At 39.2% G+C, this 21,337-nt stretch overlaps 1 protein-coding gene and 1 pseudogene across 1 annotated transcript in view; both read left to right on the top strand.

The window, feature by feature from the left end:
• The window catches only part of ST6GALNAC3 (ST6 N-acetylgalactosaminide alpha-2,6-sialyltransferase 3), a 443,777-nt gene that overhangs the window by 346,370 nt on the left and 76,070 nt on the right, over positions 1 to 21,337 (top strand). The gene's annotated exons all lie outside the window — the stretch shown is intronic.
• Positions 10,189 to 10,406, top strand: LOC110570160 (annotated as a pseudogene).

Here is a 21,337-nt window from a genome sequence, read left to right on the forward strand (position 1 = left end):
AATCAGTAAACATCATGGGTACACTACACTGGGAATTCATCAACTGTGCACACTACTAATAGGCTTATGCCATATGTTCCATAATAGCATGTTTGCTAACATGGGACTGGGCTGCCCCATGGTATGACAAAGCTGCCACGTCAGTTTCTTGATGTATAGAAACAGCCTTTGCTCACCAGATGTAGAAATCCAGCAAGGTCATTTTAGGAGTAATTTCCATTTTGTGTGCTTCCCTTTCCCCCTCATTGACTGTAAGAGAATGTGATGTGCCTCATTACAACATGATTCCAGGTGCATAACACAATAATGACCTTTATGCCAAACACTGAAGTTCACATAATTGATAAGCTAGACTCCCATTTTGTGATGTTGGAAACCATTAGCTAGAGGCAGAAACCATCTTAACTTCTTGACATAGGAGGTCACAGGGTCAAGGTCAAGGCCCAGGCTGCAGCCATTTCTGGACTCAGATGAAAGAGGGAAACAGTGTTGCCTGGCAGCCTGAGGGCTTGCAGCCCTTCCTGTGAGAGTTGGAGATGCCCTGGAGCCTGTGGAAAGTTAAGGAAGGCCTGGGGATCCATGGCCAGGGAAGTGAAGGGGGAGCAGCAGATCTGCACAGGAATGGGCCTGCATGCTGGGCTTCTATGTGTAGGACTGCCATCCGAACCATCCCCTCCTTTTCTCTTTTCAAGTCCTTACTGATTTCCTCTGCTTTGCATCGGACCCAAAATTATACTGTCTCTCTACAGGCATTCCTTCTTTTTTCTCTCCTAGATCTTAGATTGTTGGTGCTCAAGTGGGAAATCAGGGATTTGTTATGGCGTCTTTACAACGACCTGGGAAAGTTGAGGATTCCATTTTCACCCACCCAGGGAATAGGTTTCCTGCCAAAGCTGTGTGTGGCTTCTGCCCTTTATTGAAAATGGCCAAACAAATCAAGTCCTTCCCTTGGCGATTATGGCCAGTGTGTTGATTGTCCTTTTATGAAACACGCATTTACAAATGGCATTTGAATGTCCGAAGCGGTGCCAGGCCTCAGGACCTTTCCTAACTGCTCGTTTTCTTGTTTTTGCTCTGACTGCGGACACGGTGTCTCATATCTCCTACAAACTACAAGAACCCAAACCTAGTGCAAAAAATGGGCAATGAACAGGGAAAGTAAAAAGTCACGATTTATCTGAAATCTGGAGCTTGTAATTAAAGAAAGAAGTGATAAAGAACAAGAATGAGAACATATTCGGTCAGAAGGAAAGAGACGTAGGGATTTGAGGATGTTAAGCAAAAGAAGTGAAACACCTAAAATGATAAATAAAATGGCTTGTTTGTTTGTTTGTTTATATCCCTGGAGTTATAAGCATCTCGGCCTGACCATGGGTTAATGGTTTTTTTAGGAGGGGCCTATCGTGTGTGTTTACTGATGTTTGATTTCCAGAGCTTCTAGCTCAATCAGGGACAAAGGCTCTATGTTTCACTAATGCTCATAGATGAATAATGCCTCTTTAAAATATTGCCAGCTCTGCTGTCATTTCAGGACCCCAGAGACTCTGCTTATTAGGCTGGCAGGCGAGCGAAGAAATGAGTTGGGCAGAGAGGTGGCAGGGGTTAATTTCATATTTGTCACAAGATCTTGCATGATTTCCCTAAAAGATATTTAATTTCCACTGGGCATAATAACTTGCAGCTGCCGGAATATGCTGTATACTAGTGGCGAGTTCTTGTCTTTGGAGATTTATGCAAGTCGTTATTTAAAAATAGAGATCCGGGAGTTACAGCTGGCTAATTAATCTACCACTAAGGAAAGCTCAGCAAGTGACCCACTTAACTGTTTCCAGGAACCACAGCGACACTGAAGCAAACTTTCAAAAATGTCCTACGCAAAGAACCGAACAAATACATCCCTGCGACATTTCGTGGTCTGTTCACGGTGTGGGCATCCCTTCTTCATGCCCGTTTCTTTCCCACAAACACCACTCACTCAGGCCCTCATCCCTATACAGCTTGAATTCCTAGGTGCTTCCGCACCTGTGTCCTCCATCCTGAGGACGGACGCTGGACGCTTCCGGGCTCTCCTTTCTCAGTCTCTTCTCTCTGTATTGCTCACCTGCTCAGGCCACACCCTCAGTGCATGGTTTCTACCACCTCAGCTCCAAGGCTCAAGTGATTTCCCACCTGAGCACCAACAATCTAATCTGCCTGACTTCAGAGGGCTCCTGCAAGACAGCCAAGCCATATATATTCACCCATTGTTCCTCCACTTTCTCCACGTGCACCTGCCTCTCCTGGCATCATGGTCTCTCCCCTCTCATACTGTCCCTTCACCCATCACCTTGCCATTCCTCTCTCAGCGTGGAGATGGTCCGTAGGTCCTGCAAAGGTCCACGACGCCTAACACAGGCTATGTCGAGTTTTCTCCTTGGACTTGATGACAGAGAGTTGACATTAATCAGGTCATGACACATTTTTATCCTTGGTCTGTGAGGCCCTGATCTTATTTTTAAATTAATCAATTAATTAATGTATGATATTTATTCCTCTTCTCTTCCCCCTCTGCCTAGGCGGGCATGTGTTATGCTCTATGTGCATTTTTTTGATGGCATATATCTTTGCCAAATAATTAATATTGTTATATGTGCATGTGTTTGGATTTGCACAGATGATATGTATTACATTTCATCTGTTCCTTACTTTATTCACTGTCCTTTGAAGTCTGTGCATGTCTCTAAATCTGGCTGCTGCATACTCCGTGGTGGGCAACCATCACCTTTACCTCTCTGCTTTCTCTGTGATATACTTGCACAGATCCCTCCCACCCTCTGGATTTCCCCTTCTCTGAAATCTGTTGGCATTCATTTGCCTTATAGCTTAATTTTATGCTGGTGTTTGGTTTGTTTTTTTTAATTTTCGTATGAGTTCATGTTTTCCCCTTGTCTTTTGTGTAACTCCTTGAAGATCAGGGACCATGTCTTGTACTCTTCCCTTCCCCACTCCACCCATCCCCACCTCTGCAGACCTTCTTTGGAGCTTGGTGCATAACTGACACTCAGTAAATCCTTGTTTATTTAGTGAATTGAAGAGCGGGACTCCTATTTATACCTCCAGTGTCTAAAATGGCACCTGGCATTTTGCAGGTGACCAGGAGATTTGTTTGAAGCAAATGGGTATCTTATCTTTCCCACGAGAAAAGGAATATGGAATAGTAGGATATACAGAGGTCAGGATACTACGTTCTAGTTTCTAATCTGCCGCCAAGTAGGTGTGCAACACCTGGAGTGTCAGAGAATTTCTCTAGGTCCTGTTAAACTGAATGATTTCACAGATCCTTGATCATTCTACCTTGCTAAGCTTCTGTGACTTCCCTAACAATTTTTCAACACGAAGTAAGAGAGTCTTCAATATGAAATCATCTGCATGGAATACAGAATAGTCATACTCAAGGCAATAGAGCATGGGAAGGGTAGAGATGAGAGCATATCCTACGGGTTTTGATCTTAGGCTCCCAGAATGATTAGGAGGACAAAATTCTTGCCACTTGTAAAGTGCTTAGAAGAGTGTCTGACACAAAATCAATGCTATGTAAATCTTTACTATTATTTTTATAAATTTAAGAAAATCTACTAGCCTTGGCAACAGTCTCTTGTCTGGCATTTGGAAGTCAGGTCTTCGTGCTTATGTTCAAACAAAGCCAAGAAATTCTAGTATCCCTGCTGAAATTAATAGTTTTCTTATATAGGACAATAATCACCAGACAACAGTCTGATTTCTTTTAGGCCCCAACTGTTGTCTTTTTGGTAATGGACAAGTTCTAATTTTCATGGCTTTTGTAAAATGAAGCATGTAGCAGCCAATAAAGATGTTAGAACAAGAATCCTGAGTTTTGTGTTTACTATCTATCAAAAAACAACTGTTTTTCTGTAAAGCAATCACTTAGAAATGGAAACAGAACAGGAATGTGTTAATACCTTTACAGATGATATTTTTCCCTTTAGTAGGGAAGAAGTAACTAAATAATCTAATTTGCTTTCTCTTATCTTTAGGGAAGTAAATTCAAATATTGGACAAACCATTATTAAAATTCTGAACAGCATTTAATGCATGAGCTTGTTTTTTGCTATAAGTTTCCTTTTTCTCTAGGTCAAGAGGTAAAGCTATTTGTCTAAAAGAAAAAGCATTAAATGGTATTGGTGATGGGTTACAGGTTTTATAACTTAACTATATTTGCTTCATGAGCAAAAATAGCATTTAATAACTATTTTATTCTACTGTTCTACTGGGTAATGGAAGTCTTAATCAAACAACATTTCATTTTAATACTTTTATATATAAAAATCCAATCTGTAAAATTAGTCTGTTATCTAAAAGTTAAGAAAAAAATCAGATAAAAATACAAAATGGAAACTGGGAACTCCAGATGAACTGGAAATTTTTGGACCAAGGAAAGATTAAAACTTCTACTCAAAAAGTTGGAGAAATAGATAGGTAAAATGTTCCAATAACAACAATAACATAGGAAAATAACTATGAATCACTGGTTTTAGAGGTCAGAAACCCTGGAGTAAACTATGACTTACACGGTGAATGGGGAATTTTAAAACACAGCTTGTGTTTTTGCTTTTGTTTCTGGGGGGTTTTTTTTGGTGGTGGAGGTGGTGGTGGTGGTGGTGGTTTGGGGGTATTTCTGGACTCATGAACTTAATTCAGGAGAGTACTATAGATTTGTATTAAAATAAAAATGAGCTGTTTTCTAACAATGTCTTCCTGTGTTGTGTTTCTCAGGTAGTCTCAGCAAAAGCTGCCAATTATTTCCATATGCTATAAACTGAAATAAAATATACATTTTTAATAGCCAGAGAGGATTGCCATGAAAATTAAAGGAGATGTGTGGGAAGACAATCTGAAAAATCTAAAGTCCTATACACGTTTGTTTCTGTTATTATTGTATTCAGTAAAAATCAGAACAATGCTTACCATGTATCAGGACCTGCTTTAGGCACTGAGGAGTCAGAGAAATAATAATACTCATCTTTACTTTCAAGGATTTATAATTATACTGGGGAAACAGAGAATGTCATGGTAAATGCAGTGATAGAGATATGTCGGGTGCTTAGGAGCATAGAATGAGATCCCTGACTAAGTTTTTAGAGTCAGGGATATCACAGAAAGTTAGGGAGAGGAGAAGAAGGGAGTCCCAGGAAGAGATCATGAGTGTAGCTTTGAGGTGAAAAAAAAGAGCACAGTATATTCCAAGTTAGTAAAAGGATCAGTATGACTAGAGCTTAAAATATCAAGCAGAGAATAGCAAAAGATGAGTCTCAAGAGAGCAGATTATAGAAGGCCTATATATTATGTGAAAGATTCAGGTTTTATCCTGTTGGCAATGGAAACCCAGTGAGGCCAAGCCATAACATAGGCACTCAGGGGGAATACAGGCGGTACATTCGAGAGCCTGAGGAGGATATTGCTGTAGTCCAGGTGACAGATGGTGAGAGCAGAAACTTAAGCAGGGAGAACTGGATAGAACAGGGAGGGCAAATCTGAAAAAGAGAGAAGAATGGCAATGTATGGTGATAAATTTTGTGAGCATTGGTAAGGATGACCCTCAAGCTTATAGTTTGACTGATTAGGTGATTTGTAATACAATTTATATACAAAATACTGAAGGAGAATCAGGTAGAAGGGATAAGATATATGTTCATTTTTAGGCCATGTTTATCTCAAGATTTCTATAAGACATTTGAATGAAGGTGTCCAGGAGGCAATTGGATATATGACCCTGAATTGTGAATAATATACCTGGGTAGGAAATTCAGATGTGTAAGTCATAAGCATAAACGTAGTGGTTAAAACTCTCAGAGAAAAGAGGTAAGGACATAAGCCTAAGATTGCCAGCTTTTAGAAGTTGGGCCAGTGAGAAAGCCAAGAAAGACACCGGGAGGAGACAGTGAAACAGGGTATGAAGGGACTCAGTAGAGTGTCATGTCGCAGAGGTCAGAAGAATAGAGGTTCAGGAAAGTGCTAAGATCCAAAGTGAAACCAATGCAATGAAATCCAGTATAAGGACTTATATCCTATTAATTTAGAAAGCCGTGACTTTAGGGGACTTTATCTGAGCAGTCTTTGCAGAGAATTTTGGATGGGAGGAAGTAGAGGGATAAGATGGCAGCTAGAGGAAATGTATTATCAGGAGTGGGTTATTTTAAGAGTAGAGTAGTTGAAGTAAGGTTAGAGGCTGAAGAGAATGAACCAATAGTGGGGAAAGGTAGGACTCCATAATAAAACAAAAAAAAATTAATGTAGCATGTTCCCAAAGGAAGTGGGAGAGGTGGCGGGAGCGGAGGGGGAGATCCATAGAAACGTTGACCTTAAGCACGAAGGACATAAACTCTTAAACCTCTGAGACCAGAAGGACAGCTGGGAGGAAGAGAGAGGGTGACTGGGTGGGGAGGGGGGTAAGAATAGGTAGGTCATGCTTCATGGCTTTAGGACAAAGGTCATAGTATTTACTCCTTCCCCTAAGGACCACATACAATGACTTAGCAGATTAAATCCTTTTTAGGGTTGTTCTCCCACCAGCCATTAAAACATTCCCTCTGTACCCTTGGTTCTCATGCTGTTCCTCTCCCGCATCCATGCATGGGGTTTTCTCCAGCAGTGCTGAATTCCCCAACACACAGGGTATTCCCTTGGAATACCCATTGATTTTCCTCATTCAAGTTAATTATAAACTACTGTATTCCAAAATATAAATATCTGATATCCAGCTAGCTGGGCCAACCATCCCAAGAGCATTTGCCCTTTAGATGGCTACTCTGGCTCTCAGGGGCCTTGCCTTATTAGTCCTCACCCCTCTATTCAACCTTTCTTCCCACATTTCATCCATATGCATACTCTGCTCTATTGACACTTAAGTCTTCACTTTTTCAAAAAGTGAAGCACCTGCTGTTGAAATCATACAGTAGAAATAACAATTAAGACAGGGAAGATTTTCTGAGTCATCCCCATTGTCATACCTGACAGGGGAATGCCACAGACAGATCTGTACAAAAGGATGCTGTGGCTTCTGATACAGCATATCCCAATATATATCACCTCCATCCATTAGAAGATTTAAGCTACAGATTAGGAGTACTATTTATCCCATCTTCATATGAAGTTAGGAAAATCTGAATCAACACTGCTTTTTAAAAATCAGACGTCACTGCTATTCACTGGTTAGTGTTACAATCACAGAAGCAAAGATGAAGCCATTTCCTAAAAAAAAAAAAAAAAAAAATTAGTGATTTTCATTATGTCCAAACAATCTCCAAATGAATAGAAGGGGGAAAAAATGCCCATAGGAGTTTCTTGGGTTCAGCATCATACCTAGATGCCTGGCTCTCCCCCAAAACTAGTTCTGCCCAGGCTGACAGTAGACTACCCCAGAGTCTCTGGTCTCTATAGAGTCTGGATCTAGAATGGACAACTTTATGATCGGGGGTTCTGGTTTTAGACTCAAATTGATTTGCTTCCTGTTTACCACTTACAAACTGTGAGACATATCTCAGAGGGTTTTTGTGAGGATTAAGTGTGATCATGAATTTAAAAGGCTTAACTTTCTTGCTAGTACATAGTAAGTTCTCAATAAATGGAGGCTTCTATTGAATTATTACTATTAATAATTCATGCCCTGGGCGCCTGGGTGGCTCAGTTGTTAAGCGTCTGCCTTCGGCTCAGGTCATGATCCCAGGGTCCCGGGATCGAGTCCCACATCGGGCTCCCTGCTCCGCGGGAAGCCTGCTTCTCCCTCTCTCACTCCCCCTGCTTGTGTTCCTGCTCTTGCTATCTCTCTCTCTGTCAAATAAATAAATAAAATCTTTTAAAAAAAATAATAATTCATGCCCTGATTTAAGAAACTGCCTGATTATCTAATTTGCTGGCATATAGTTGCTCATAATATGTTCTTATAATTGTTTGTATTTCTTTGGTGTTGGTTGTGATCTCTCCTCTTTCATTCATGATTTTATTTATTTGGGTCATTTCTCTTTTCTTTTTGATAATATATTATATGTTTAAAAAAAAGAAGAAGATAGCAGGAAGGGAAAAATGAAGGGGGGGAATCGGAGGGGGAGACGAACCATGAGAGACTATGGACTCTGAGAAACAAACTGAGGGTTCTAGAGGGGAGGGGGGTGGGGCGATGGGTTAGCCTGGTGATGGGTATTAAAGAGGGCACGTACTGAATGGAGCACTGGGTGTTATATGCAAACAATGAATCATGGAACACTACATCAAAAACTAATGATGTAATGTATGGTGATTAATATAACATAATAAAATTAAATTAAATTAAAAAGAAAAAAAGAGATTGCAGAGGATCCACTATGATATGAATAAAGGCATAAAGCCATCAGTCTGTGATAATTCTATCTATTTTCTGATTATGGGTAGTGTGTTTATAAAAAAAAAACAAAAAACTGCCTGGCTTAACTGGCCTCAGGCAGAGGCTGGGACTGCTTTCTCATCCAGCCTCAGCTATAAAATGATGAGTTTCCTTTTCAGATACACACACATACTTGCTTCTCTCTCATCACTGATGCCTATTGTCTGTAGTCGATTAATGACTGGCCACTTAGGGTAATCGTTTCCCTCAGAACCAAATGTACTTACATTCAGTGGCACCCACTGTAATGCAATTAATTTGGTCCAATAATATGCATCTAGTAGATAAGCCCATATAAATGAGAGCCATAATGATAAGCTACCTCCTGTTTGTTCATTTTGAAGAGACTCATTAGGGACAGTGGTCCTCAGTGTTAATGAAATGATACCATCTAATTATAGAATTCCAGTTACACGTACTAGTGCTAGAATTAGAGCACTTGCCACCTAACAGATAATGTCATTGTCTGCACCTTGCTATTGTCCCCCTTTAGGATGCTTCCACCTTGGTCCAGATCTCCTCCTTTCCTTGGGCCTATTTTGGAATTCAACCATCTTCTGAATGCTGGTAAAAGCCTAAGCTATAAACAGCTTGCTTTTTGGTGGAGCAACTCATGCCTGAAAAAGTTGATAATGATTTCAGAATTTCTTTTAATTGAGTTTTTAATTACAACAGAGCAACTATCCCATTCATATGTAATTTTGACAAAGATGACAAGCAATTTCATATTCTTTGGAGATCATTTGACAAGTGTAGGAGCCTATAGTTAAATACCAACTGCCTTGTTTTTGGACAGGAGTACCTGACAACCACTTACTCAGGGAAGATTGGGAACTCGAGCATCTGGATCTCAATAAATTATTTGACAGAACAATCCAAGTGCTATAACACAAGCTGCCACTGGGAATGTAAATCTGATTGGCTGGCGTAGAATCTCGCTTTTCTAATTTATAGTCCACATATTATGAATTGGGATACTGTATAGCCAATGGGTGTATGGGCAGGTTCTACCGTAAATAATTTTTTCCTGTTTTTAGACTATCAGCACAACAGATTAAAATATACAAATAAATTCTTCTAAAATGCAAAGCTTTAACTTGAGTTGGGTACCATGATTCTTTATTCTTTTTCTTCTTTGGCATTTACTTAAGAGTTGTAAAGCCCATGCTCAGAGTTACAGAGCTCCAGAACGATGATTAGACCAAAGAAACTGCTACATCCCAAAGAGCAGAGACCCAGTCTAACAGTTAGCTGGTCCCTACCAGCACCTCCCACAAGCTTTCAAAGGCCATTTGCGTAGGCCATTACAATATCCAGAGGCCCCAGAAGAGGCCACAGAGCAGTAATTCTCAGACTTTGGATTTCAGAGACCAGAAAAAAAATTCTTACTTGGAGTCCTACTAAGGATAGTCACCTTTTTATTTTGCCAAGTAAAGATGTGTAAATGTTTTTTTCTTTTCACTCATTTGTTAATTTGTGAATATTTATTTAGTACATACTGTCTGCATCTACTAAAGTATGCCCTGGAAATGCAATGAAAAACAAAGCTAGATAATAATCCATGCCCTCGTATTTTATAGTCTTGGTGGGGGGGGATAGTTATTAATCAATTATACTAATAGTTATAAAATTCACAATGAGATAGGGGCGATGAAGGTTTTCTGAGAGGATATAACACATTAATTTTATATGGACAGAGAAGGGCAGGGAACTCTTCTTTAAAATTGTGCTTGGAGGTTTGGAGGCATCTCTGAGCTCACCGAGTAGACACCATGAGCAAAGCTCACCCTCCTGAGTTGAAAACATTTATGGATAAGATATTATCACTGAAATTAAATGGTGGCAGACATGTCCAAGGAATATTGCCGGGGTTTGATCCCTTTATGAATCTTGTGATGGAGGAATGGGTGGTGATGGCAACCATGGGCAACAGAACTGTGGGATAGTGGTAATATGAGGAAATAATGTCATCATGTTAGAAGCCTTGTGAGAATAAACAGTGAGTGTGTTCACCGGAAGAAATCAACTGCTTCTGAATATCCTCTCTCCATAGCACCTGTTTTACTACAATATAAAAATTGGGTCATGTGCATTTTCACATTAAACTTTTTGTTAAATAAACTTTTGTAATAGTAAAAAAAAATGAAATAAGATAAAATTGTGCTTGGATTCAGCCCATGATAAGAATTTTTAACTTTATTGCTAAGAGTTATCTGGATGTCACTGGACAATGGATTGGAGAGAAGGAGGAGTGGCAAGAGTGAGATCAGGTGGAACAGAATGTCAGTGCTGTCGATATGATTTGTGTGATGTGATGGCCAAGTGATGGTGAGTAGTTGGATTTGAAGACTATTTTGGAGCTAGAATTGCTGAGACTCATTGATAGATGAGGGGATCAGGGAAGGAAGAAACAGGGTATTAAGAATGACTCTATATTCCTGCCTTGAGCCACTTGCCATTTCATATACCATTTACCAAGATAGAAGGACCAAGAGAAGGACAGGTTGAGGCAGGAAGGGACAATCAAGGGTCCTTTTTGGGGCTTGTTAAATTTAAGGTGCCTGTGAGATATCCAATGCCAGCAAATACATGAATCAGAAGTTTAGAGGAGTACTTTCCTACTAGATACACATTTAGAAGTTATCAGCATATTGATGGTATTAAAGTCATGGAGTAGATAAGATTTCACGGAAATAAGCATTATGGAACTTAGAGCATTTTGAGGCTTGATACAGAAGGGGAAAGAAATCTTCAGAGCATTTTTCTATGAAAGGGGTGATGTTTTAACACCCAAAATAGGAAGAATGTAATATCTGTTCTTTAAATTAAGGACATTTCATCGCATGAAATCCTCTCTCCGTTGGCCTTACCATTCCTATTTTGCTGCAGATCAGTGAGAACTTTGTCATGGAGCAACAGTTGCAAACCACTGCCCTAGAGTCTCTTCAACAGCTTTGGGTGGGAAGGACCTCCTTTTGGTCACAGGAGTTCTTATCCACCCCGGCTTCATTTGACCTGTTAGACTGTTCAAGCGTAAAAACTCATCTGGGGTTTCTAAATTAAAGTAATACACAGAGTGACGTAAGATCCTACAATAGGACATCAGTTCCCTCCTATCCTGAAATGCAAAGTCAGTTCGTTACCTCCTACGCACTCTGTGACATTCCTAAGTCAGAGGGCTACATTGGCGTTGTAGCGTAGTTACATGTGTGCACCATTAACACTTACATAGCTATCTTCTCCTCCTGCCCACCGTAGCATTGGCGTCCATCACGGTATTCTTTGCTAGTGGACCTAGTAAATGTTTCTGAATTATCTCATCACAATGTTCCAGACAGCCATGGTCAATCAGATTGAATGTGGAAGTTATTGTAATACTACTCCTGACAATAATAACCATTATATCATCATACTTGCAGCTGTTATTGATAGTAATATTGTTAACACTTTGTGTCATGCACCGTGCCAAGTGTTACCCATACCTCATCTTATGTAAGCCCTAACTACAACTTAGAAGTTTGGCTCCATTTTATAGATGAAGAGACTAAGACTGAAAGATTGACTTCCCAGCTGTCCATGTCATTATTGTTTTTACATTGTATTGTAATCACGTGCCATGCCATTATCTGCTGTGGTGGAAACTCACTGGGACTCCATACTGTTCCTACTCTAAACCTCTGCACCTGATAGTGCTTAGCGCATTTAAGGTGCTGGTTAAGTATTGAAGATCGTATATACTCTTTAGTGACAGGAGCCTTTTGAAGGGCGATGATTGTGTCTTTCATGATTTAGATTCTCTCACAGTACCTAGCACAATTCTCAGTAAATATCTGGAAGGTTGAATATGTGGGTTTTAAGTTGGCCGAAAAACTGGAAACAAAGAAGGTTCTGAGGGCGCAGCTGTTGCTGCCACTGTGGGTCTGACTCTTACTTAAGCATTCTTATTCATGACCTAGGTGGAGAAAAGGAAGAAGCTGCGTGTTTTGGAAATTCACTAATAATTCCAATTTAGAAAATATCGTGAGCAGCTCAGGCAACAGGAATAAAATGCAAACGACCTTTGAGACTTGAGGTATGTAGGCTGGGAATAATAACTTTTGAGCATTTGAAAAAGGCAAGGCAGTGCATACACCTGGGGGAAGAGAATCCAAACACAGAGCTGTTCTCTGGGAAGCAGATGCCAGAGCGCAGTGATGCCAAAGTAGGCCCAGGGGGCATAGTGGTCTGCAAATTAAATTCAGGCCAGCCAGGCAGTCTGGCAGGATGAAAGGGAAGGCCAGGTTGAGGCTGCCTGTGCAGAAGGGCGCGGACTAACAGTTCCTCTGTGGACACGTCAAGCTGAGAAGCACCTGGCACCGCACGCTCTGTTCCCGCCACCTCATTACTGGGGCAGCTCAGGCAATTTGCAAGAAGTGCAGAGAATAGCAACAAGAATGAATGAATTCAGAGAAGGATGTGGATGAAAGATTAAAAGGATTAGAGGGGCTATAGTTTAGTTACAGAAAGCTAAAGGGAAGAGGAGGGAGAGGCCCGGAAACAAATAATAAATAGCCAAGTCTACTCTAAAATAACCAAGTGGAAGCTTGCAGAATACCCATCAAATTGAGACTTTTCAGAGGAAAATGGACATTGTCTTCCAAGCCATGGGCTTCTTGCCTGAACTGGCACTCTGCCTACCCAGGTGCTCAGTAAATACTATTTTGTAAAATAACCTTCCTTTGGCAAAAGAGCATAGGTAGGATACAGGAAATAGACCAAAAGGAAGCACATTCGAAAGTCAGCCAACCCTTGCCTTAGTGCCCAGTGAGGACAGGATTAAAGGAACTAGATTTCTGTTGTGTTATTCAAGTCAGACTCTTTTCAACAATGACGTTGCCTCTTCCCATTCAGATAAACACAGAACAAATAGAAACCTCTGTAGCACAGGGAATGCGTAAGACACGGTTGGCTAGCCTTTGGGTAAATCCTATCATTGCAGTTTCCTTTATGTCAAGGGGACTAGTGAGATGCTACTTTTTTCCCCCTCCTAGCTGGGGGAGGAGGTGGGTGGGGAGAGCTGTACCTCTGGACTAAAGGTAGACTTGGTGGACTTCACTTTTGAAAGGTCAACCACACAAAAATCCAAGTAGATAGGTTAGGGGTTAATTCTTTGTTTTATAGAAAGAAGTCTCCGAAAACAGCAACTACCCGGTGCTCTCGAGTCTGTCTTTGTTTTCAGATCGTTAACTCCACGGTTCTTAGCCTGAGATAGTTAGGTATTCCAATTCCCAGCCAGTTGCAAAGCAGTCCCACACCCGTTATTAAGTTCCAGCCTCAGTGGGCTCCTTGAGCTCCTCAAGCAAGCCAGCCCTCTGAAACGCTGTTTCCCTCTCTGTGGGGCTTGTTTACCCGCTGACTGCCCTGCCCCATTCCTGCTTTCTGCAGGGCTGGCCCCCTCTCCTTCATCTCCTCTCAATTTAACTGTTGCCTCTTCTAGAAGCTATCTTCTATGAGTTTGCTTCCAAATAAGAGGAAATCTCATTAATAACCTGCTAACAAGAAGTTCAGCATGAACAGCCCAACCCAAACCATGGCTCAGCCATGGCATCAGGGACCCAGGAGCTCGTCCCTGTGCTCCACCTCCCACAGCATATGGCCTCCATCTTCATCATCTCAAGTTGTCTGTCCCCCCCCCGGCATCACATCCACGCAGCAGACAGAATAACAAGGAGAGAGTTAAGATGAGGTGAAACGCTTTCTTCTAGTGAGGCTTTGCCACTCTCCCCAGAGACTCTTAACTGTGTCTAATGGGTTAGAATTGTGCCACACAAGGGAGTCTGGAAAACCAATATTAGCTTTCCAACCTCAATAGCAGAAGAAAGCAAGGGAGAAGGGCAGATGGGGGTAACTTTCAGGTAGCCAGATCTCAGTGTCTGCCACAGTATCTGCCCCTTGCCCTACCCAGTTATTCCCTCTTAGAGTTCCCTACTTCTCTTCATGGCATTTATCATGGTTTATAGAAGTACATTTGTAATCCCACTGGAGTGTGATATACATTCATTCCATATCTGGCTCTTTTACCACTATATCACCGGAACCTAGCTTTGTGTCTGACAAATGGCAGGCACTTAATAAATATCGCTTAATTCACGGGCTAGTTGGCGGCTAGAAAAGAAGAGAAGCTACCTCTGAAATCATCATATAATCACAACCTCCCAGGAGAATAGGCTTCTGGTTATCAACATCTGATTTACATATAGCACCTTTTTTATTTATTAAAAATATTTCAAATACAAAGGGATATATATATGATATACTCACATATATATATATGTATATATATATGAAATAAAATAATGAACATTCCAATGCCTACCATCCAGCTCTGTCAAATTCACAGATTTTGCCAGAGGCCTTTGAGGTCTGTTAATATCATTGCTGAATTTTAAAACGAAACATCTCGAATACAGTTGGAGTCCCTGTGTCCCTGTTTCCATGCTCCTGCTCCTACTTTCCTCTGCCTGGAGGCAACCACTGCCCTGAATTTGGGTTTACCAGTCTAGTATGTGTTTTTATATTATGACTATCTATACACATCCTTAAGCAATATAAAACTATAGGGTATTGTGTTGCATGTTTTCAAACTGTATGTAAATATTGTATTTTGTATGAACACTATACACGTTATATAAATCCAAAAGTATTATTCTCCAATCTTTTCAATCTGTCTTGTTATTGGTGTTTAACCATATTTTTGCATGTAGCTATGCAGTTTCATCGTGTAAATATACCACAATTCAGTTACCTATTTTTCTCTTGACAAACATTTGGATTTATCATTTACAGTCTTTTCCTATTACAAATAATGATACCTACAAGTAACATTCTTCAACATACTTCCTTGTCATGTGTGTGAGGGTTTCTTAGTGAAAGGTACACACCTAGAAGTAAAATTACAGGGTTAAGGATGTATATTTCTTCAATTTTCTTTGATTTTGCTAGAGTGTACTAAAAAATGTTGTACCAGTTGATATTCTCACAAGTAGTAGATGAGAGAAACTCTTTCTGTACTTAACACTTGGTATCAGATTCTGATTTTTGTCAGTCTATTGATATGAAATGATATCCCCATTGTTTTAATTTATATTTCCCTGGCAATGAGGAAGGTTGAGGATCTTTCAATATGTGTGTCGGCCAGTCAGACTTCCTTTTATAAAAATTGCCTATTTGTATCCATTGCCCCTTTTAGGAGAATGGGGAGTTGTTGGGTTTTTTTTTTTCTTATTGATTTGCAAAATTCTTTACATATTCTAGATAGAAATCCTTCCTTGTTGGGGCACCTGGGTGGCTCAGTCGGTGAAGCGGTTAAGTGGCTGCCTTCAACTTGGGTCATGATCTCAGGGTCCTGGGACCAAGCCCAGAGTAGGACTCCCTGCTCAGCAGGGAGCCTGCATCTCCCTCTCCCTTTTCCCCTCCCCCCACCATGCTCGCTCTTGTACTCTCTCCCTCTCTATCTAAAATAAATAAATCAAATCTTAAAAAAAAAGAAAAGAAATCCTTCCTCCGTAACACACATTGAAAATGTCTTTGCCCAGACTGTTGTTTGACTAATATTGTTTATAATATTGCTTTGTGAATAAGAGAGTTAAATTTTAATAGAGTAAAATTTATCGACCTATTACTGGGTGTTTTGGGCTTTTTATGTCTTCTATAAGGAACTTTTGCTATCTCCAAAATCTTAAAGATATCCTTTCACATTTTCTTATAAAAACGTTCAAGCTTTTGCTTTTCACAATTAGTCCAGCTGCAATTATTTTCATATACTATAAAGGGATCTAGCTTCATTTTATTTTTTCCACATGGACATCTAGTAATCTCAGCAACATATTTTGTGTTCCATTTTTTGGGTCACTTATTGATAATCAAGTTTCCCTATCAGCATGGTCAGTTTCTGAGTCCTGTAGTATGTTTCAGTGGTCTGTTTTTCTACTCCTGTGTAGATACGGCATTTTGTTTATCGCTGTAGCTTTAGAGACGCCATTTCATAGGGTTTGGTCAGGGACTAGGGAGCCACACTGCTTCGGTTTGAATCCTAACGCTACTATTGCCTAGGCATGTTACCTTGAGAGAGATTCTTAATCTCTTTGTACCCCAGTTTCCTTTTTATCTGTAAAATGGTAGCAATAATCTTATTAAACCGAATAGATGAAAGGCTTTTCCCTGGCGTATAATTGCTCAATAAAAGTTAGCGGCTATTGTTTTTATTTGTAGTATCACTATTATTATTACTAATTGGGGTATCTGATAGAGCAGGCCACCTCTACCCTTTTCTTCTTCCTCAAAATGTTCTTAGTTATTGTTGACCTTTTGCTCTTTTAAAGGAATTTCAAGATTGGTTTATAATGTCTCATAAAAAAGGCTGTTGAAAATGCAAATGGCATCGCATTGCCAAATGGATTAATTTGAGTCTTCTTATCCATAAACTTGGTATACCTATTTGTCTATTCAGTCCTTTTTTGTTCATCAGAAAGTAATTTTGTAATTTGTTTCACAGAGATCAACAATATGTGTTATATTTATTCTTAGTTATATTTTAGTTTGTTATTATTTTGAATGAGGTACTTTTTTATATTATTATTCTTGAATGACTTATTACTGCTGTGTAGAAATCCTGTCATTTTTATATTGAGCCTGTATTTAGCCACCTTGCTGAACAATTACTAATTCTAATGGTCTATATATTCTCATGGATTATTTATGCAAACAAACTGCCCATTTATACAGAAATACAGTGTTGTTTCTATCTTTCCAATATGTACCTCATTTTATTTTTCTTGTTTTGTTGGGTTGGCTGAGACCTTCTAACAGCATTAAAGACGAGCAGGGACAGCAGGCATCCTTGTCTTATTCTCACTCTAATGGTGACATTGTTAAGTTTCATTGTTAAGTTTGATCCTTGCTGTAGATTTTTGATAAAGAATAATTATCAAGTTTAGAAAGTTCCCTTTTACTTCTAATTTATTAAGAGTTTAAACTTAAGTAAATGTTAAATTTCACTAAATCTTTTTTGACATCTATTGAGCTTGTCATGGATTGTTCTTCAATTTGTTATTAGTATTGTGTAATGCATTAATAGATTTTCTAAGGTTGAAACATCTTTTCATTCCTAAGATAATATGCACTGGTTATCCAGAGTGTTTTAAGGAAACACCTGGGTCTTTTCCTAAAGGACAAGATTTTTGAGCAATTACTATTTTAATTTGACTTCACGTAAGTTTCTTTTCAGATCTTTGTATGTTTGGCTCATAATTTCTTTATTTCTTTCAATTTTTTTTGGAATTTCTATATTTTTAAAAATGAAACACGTAAAAGTTATATAATAGTAGCAAAATATATGCACAGTGAGAGAGGAGGGTGGAAGTGTTAGTTCTGCTTATTTTGGACCATGAAATGAAGAGATAGAAGAATGTCCTATCAGCAGAATTTCTTGGGTTAGTAACTTGGTCCAGTGCCATAATTACTTATTTACTTAGTAGGTGAATCATGCTGGCCATTTGTCTAGACACCTGGTGACACTTGTATTTAGTCATTTAGGAAACAAACCCTTAATTGCTCCAGGGAATTGGGTACTGCTTGTGAAGTAGGAAGGCTTGTCTTCCTAAAGGCTATCCTGGGTAGCACTGATGATGGCTGGTCATGGAGAAAGAATCTGCTCCTATTCTCTTAGAGCTACTTTTGTTTTTTCTCTGTTTTTATTCATCTTTGGTAATTGCATCATTTTTGAGACTTATATACATGTAAAACCTTTTGTAGTTCTAATACTCAGCAAAGAAACCATGTTCTACTCAATAATTAGAGCTTTCATATAAAAAAATTATTTCAGTGTAATTGCTCTTGGTAAAATGCTAGGTCACTGTAGAAATATGGTTTTGATGGTTGTTGAGCAGTCCAGTTTCTGAATATCTATCCTAATTACCTGCACATATTCATACAATTACTGTATTACCAAAAGAACTGTATATAAATAGTAATAATAATGTGATGTCCCAGTCTGTTGGCTTTAAAAAGGATTTCAGAAATTGATTAAAACATTTAATGTTGGTTTTTAACTCAAGGACTTGTGAAGCGAATGCCTTATTCCATTTGGGGATGTGTTACAAAGGGAATATTCTTTCCTACTTCCCTCTTCATTCTATAGAACATAGGGAGAACAATACCAAACTCCTAGGAGTTATCTCCTTGATTAACTGTGAAGTAATAAACATAGGAAAACAGCAACAATTCATGCAGTTGGGTACTAAATCTCCACCTTTATGGCCTGCATTTGCCAACTGTCTCCATATTTGACAGATAAAGTACATCTGTGAATTTTAAGCTTCTCAGGTTACATGTAATTAGATTTCAAGATATACATCTTGGGCGCCTGGATGGCTCAGTTGGTTAAGCGACTGCCTTCAGCTCAGGTCATGATCCTGGAGTCCCGGGATCGAGTCCCGCATCGGGCTCCCTGCTCAGCGGGGGGTCTGCTTCTCCCTCTGATCCTCTTCCCTCTCGTGCTCTCTGTCTCTCATTCTCTCTCTCTCAAATAAATAAATAAAATCTTCAAGATATACATCTTACCCAAAACTTCTGCTACAGGGGGGAAAAGCCAATTAAGCCAGGTTTACTCAGCTTCAAAACAAAACTTCAGCTTGAAAGTAGATGGAAGAACTCCACTAATGAGAACACACCACATGGGACATGTTACTGTTTAATGGAGACGGTGTGCTCTGGGACACAGGCTCTTCCTTTTCTGAAGGCTGGAGTCAGGAAGTTTACTTGGTTAATAAATTCAGTTCCTTTAGACATGTAGTTTGATGGATGGACAGGTGGAAATTAGTGTTTTGAACAATTGGTTGCATATAATTTTCTAAGCATTTACACTCGTTGGATGAAAGCTGAGAAACCATATTAACTCAAACAGGCCAATGAAGAGGTACTTCAATGCTTGAAGCAAAAATACCTTTCAACTATGTAAAAGTGGGCTGCTAAGGACTAATTCTAGGCTAGAAATACCTCCAATAATCATAATGACTACAATTATAAAAGTTACTAATATTTCTTGAGCAAATGCATACATAAGCCCTTCCTAGACATAAAGCATTAACTTATTTGTACTCATGAAAACCATACAGAATAGTATTCTGTTATTTTATAGTTAGAAATGGAGGTTCAGAAAAGGTTATCTAAGTGTCTCCCTTGATCCTTGAGGTTAAATTATCTTCTGTGAAATGAAAACAGACTACTTGATTGTTGCCTTTTATAAAATAGCCCTAATGCCCTTAAAAACAAAAGCTTCCTTGAATCATATAAGAAGAGATTTCACGAAGACACCAGAAATATCGGTTCATTAGGGTGAGCATATATTGTTAACATGGGAAATTCATGTGAAATAAAGTTACTATATATCTTCAAGAAGATAGTAATCTAATCAGGCAGATAAAACAAATACACGAGGAATTACTTGAAATAATTAAAAAACAAAATGTCAACAAATGCAAGGTAGGCAGATACTTAGAATTGAACTCTGGTTCCTCTGGACTTAATTTGTATCAGCAGTAAAACTGTGGGGCTGGGGTGGGCAACTACTTTTCTTAAAGGTTTCGTCCTGCTCCCAGGCAAAGGTTGGAGAACCCAATGAGTACATATGAACAAATCAATTTGGAGCACACAGCAAATGCCAACTATCAAAGCAAAGTGGGGGCCAGTCCTTCAAGGTCTCCTAGCGATAAGATTTGAACCAGATCCAAAGAGGGTGAGACATATATTGATTAGTTCAGAGGGGCTGGGGATGTTCAGATTTGGGGATAAAGGTAGAGGAAGGATATTGATCAACTAGAGAGTGAGAAAATGGCAGGTGTAAAAAAGGGCGCAGGAGTGACAAATTGAATAAATTTTTCCAAAGTAGACAGATCAGGAAAATTGAAGGAAGAAGTTGATAAAGCATATTAGGATGACCAGTGATCATTTTTTTTTTTTTTTTTTTTTTTTTTTTTTTAAAGATTTTATTTATTTATTTGACAGAGAGAGACACAGCGAGAGAGGGAACACCAGCAGGGGGAGTGGGAGAGGGAGAAGCAGGCTTCCTGCCGAGCAGGGAGCCCGATGTGGGACTCGATCCCAGGACCCTGGGATCATGACCTGAGCCGAAGGCAGTCGCTTAACCAACTGAGCCACCCAGGCGCCCAGTGATCATTTTTTTTAAGGCCCTGTGTGCCAGAGCAACTGAATCAGAAACTCTAGGAATAGGACACTATTTTTTTAAACAGTTTTATTGAGATATATAATTCACATACCACATATTTCACTCATTTGAACTTTACAATTCAGTGCTTTTTAATTCAATCAGAGTTGTGAAGTCATCACCACAATCAATTTTAGAACAATTTTTATCACCCCTCAAAAAACTGTACCCATTAGTAGTAATCACTCCCCAATATCCATAATCCACCTCCCAGCTCTAGGCATCCACTAATCTATTTTCTGTCTGTATAGATTTGCCTATTCTGAATATTTCATATAAATGGAATCATATAATAGGTGACCTTTGTGACTGGCTTCTTTCACCTAGTGTAATGTTTTTAGGGTTCATCAATGTTCTAGAATGTATCAGCACTTTTTATAATGGAAAAATACTCCATTATATGAATATATACCTATACAATTTATTTATTTTTATCAATTAATGAACATTTGTATTGTTTCCACTTTTTGGCTATTATGAATAATTATGCTATGAACATTCATGTACAAATTTTGTGTGAACATACGTCTTCATTTCTCTTGAATATATAACTAGAAGTGGAATTCCTGGGTCACATGCTAACTCTATGTTTAACATTTTGAGGAAAGACCAGATTGTCTTTCAGAGCAGCTACACCATTTTATATCCCTAGCAGTGAT

The sequence above is a fragment of the Neomonachus schauinslandi genome, chromosome 4, assembly GCF_002201575.2.
Source record: "Neomonachus schauinslandi chromosome 4, ASM220157v2, whole genome shotgun sequence".
Classification (NCBI taxonomy): domain Eukaryota; kingdom Metazoa; phylum Chordata; class Mammalia; order Carnivora; family Phocidae; genus Neomonachus; species Neomonachus schauinslandi.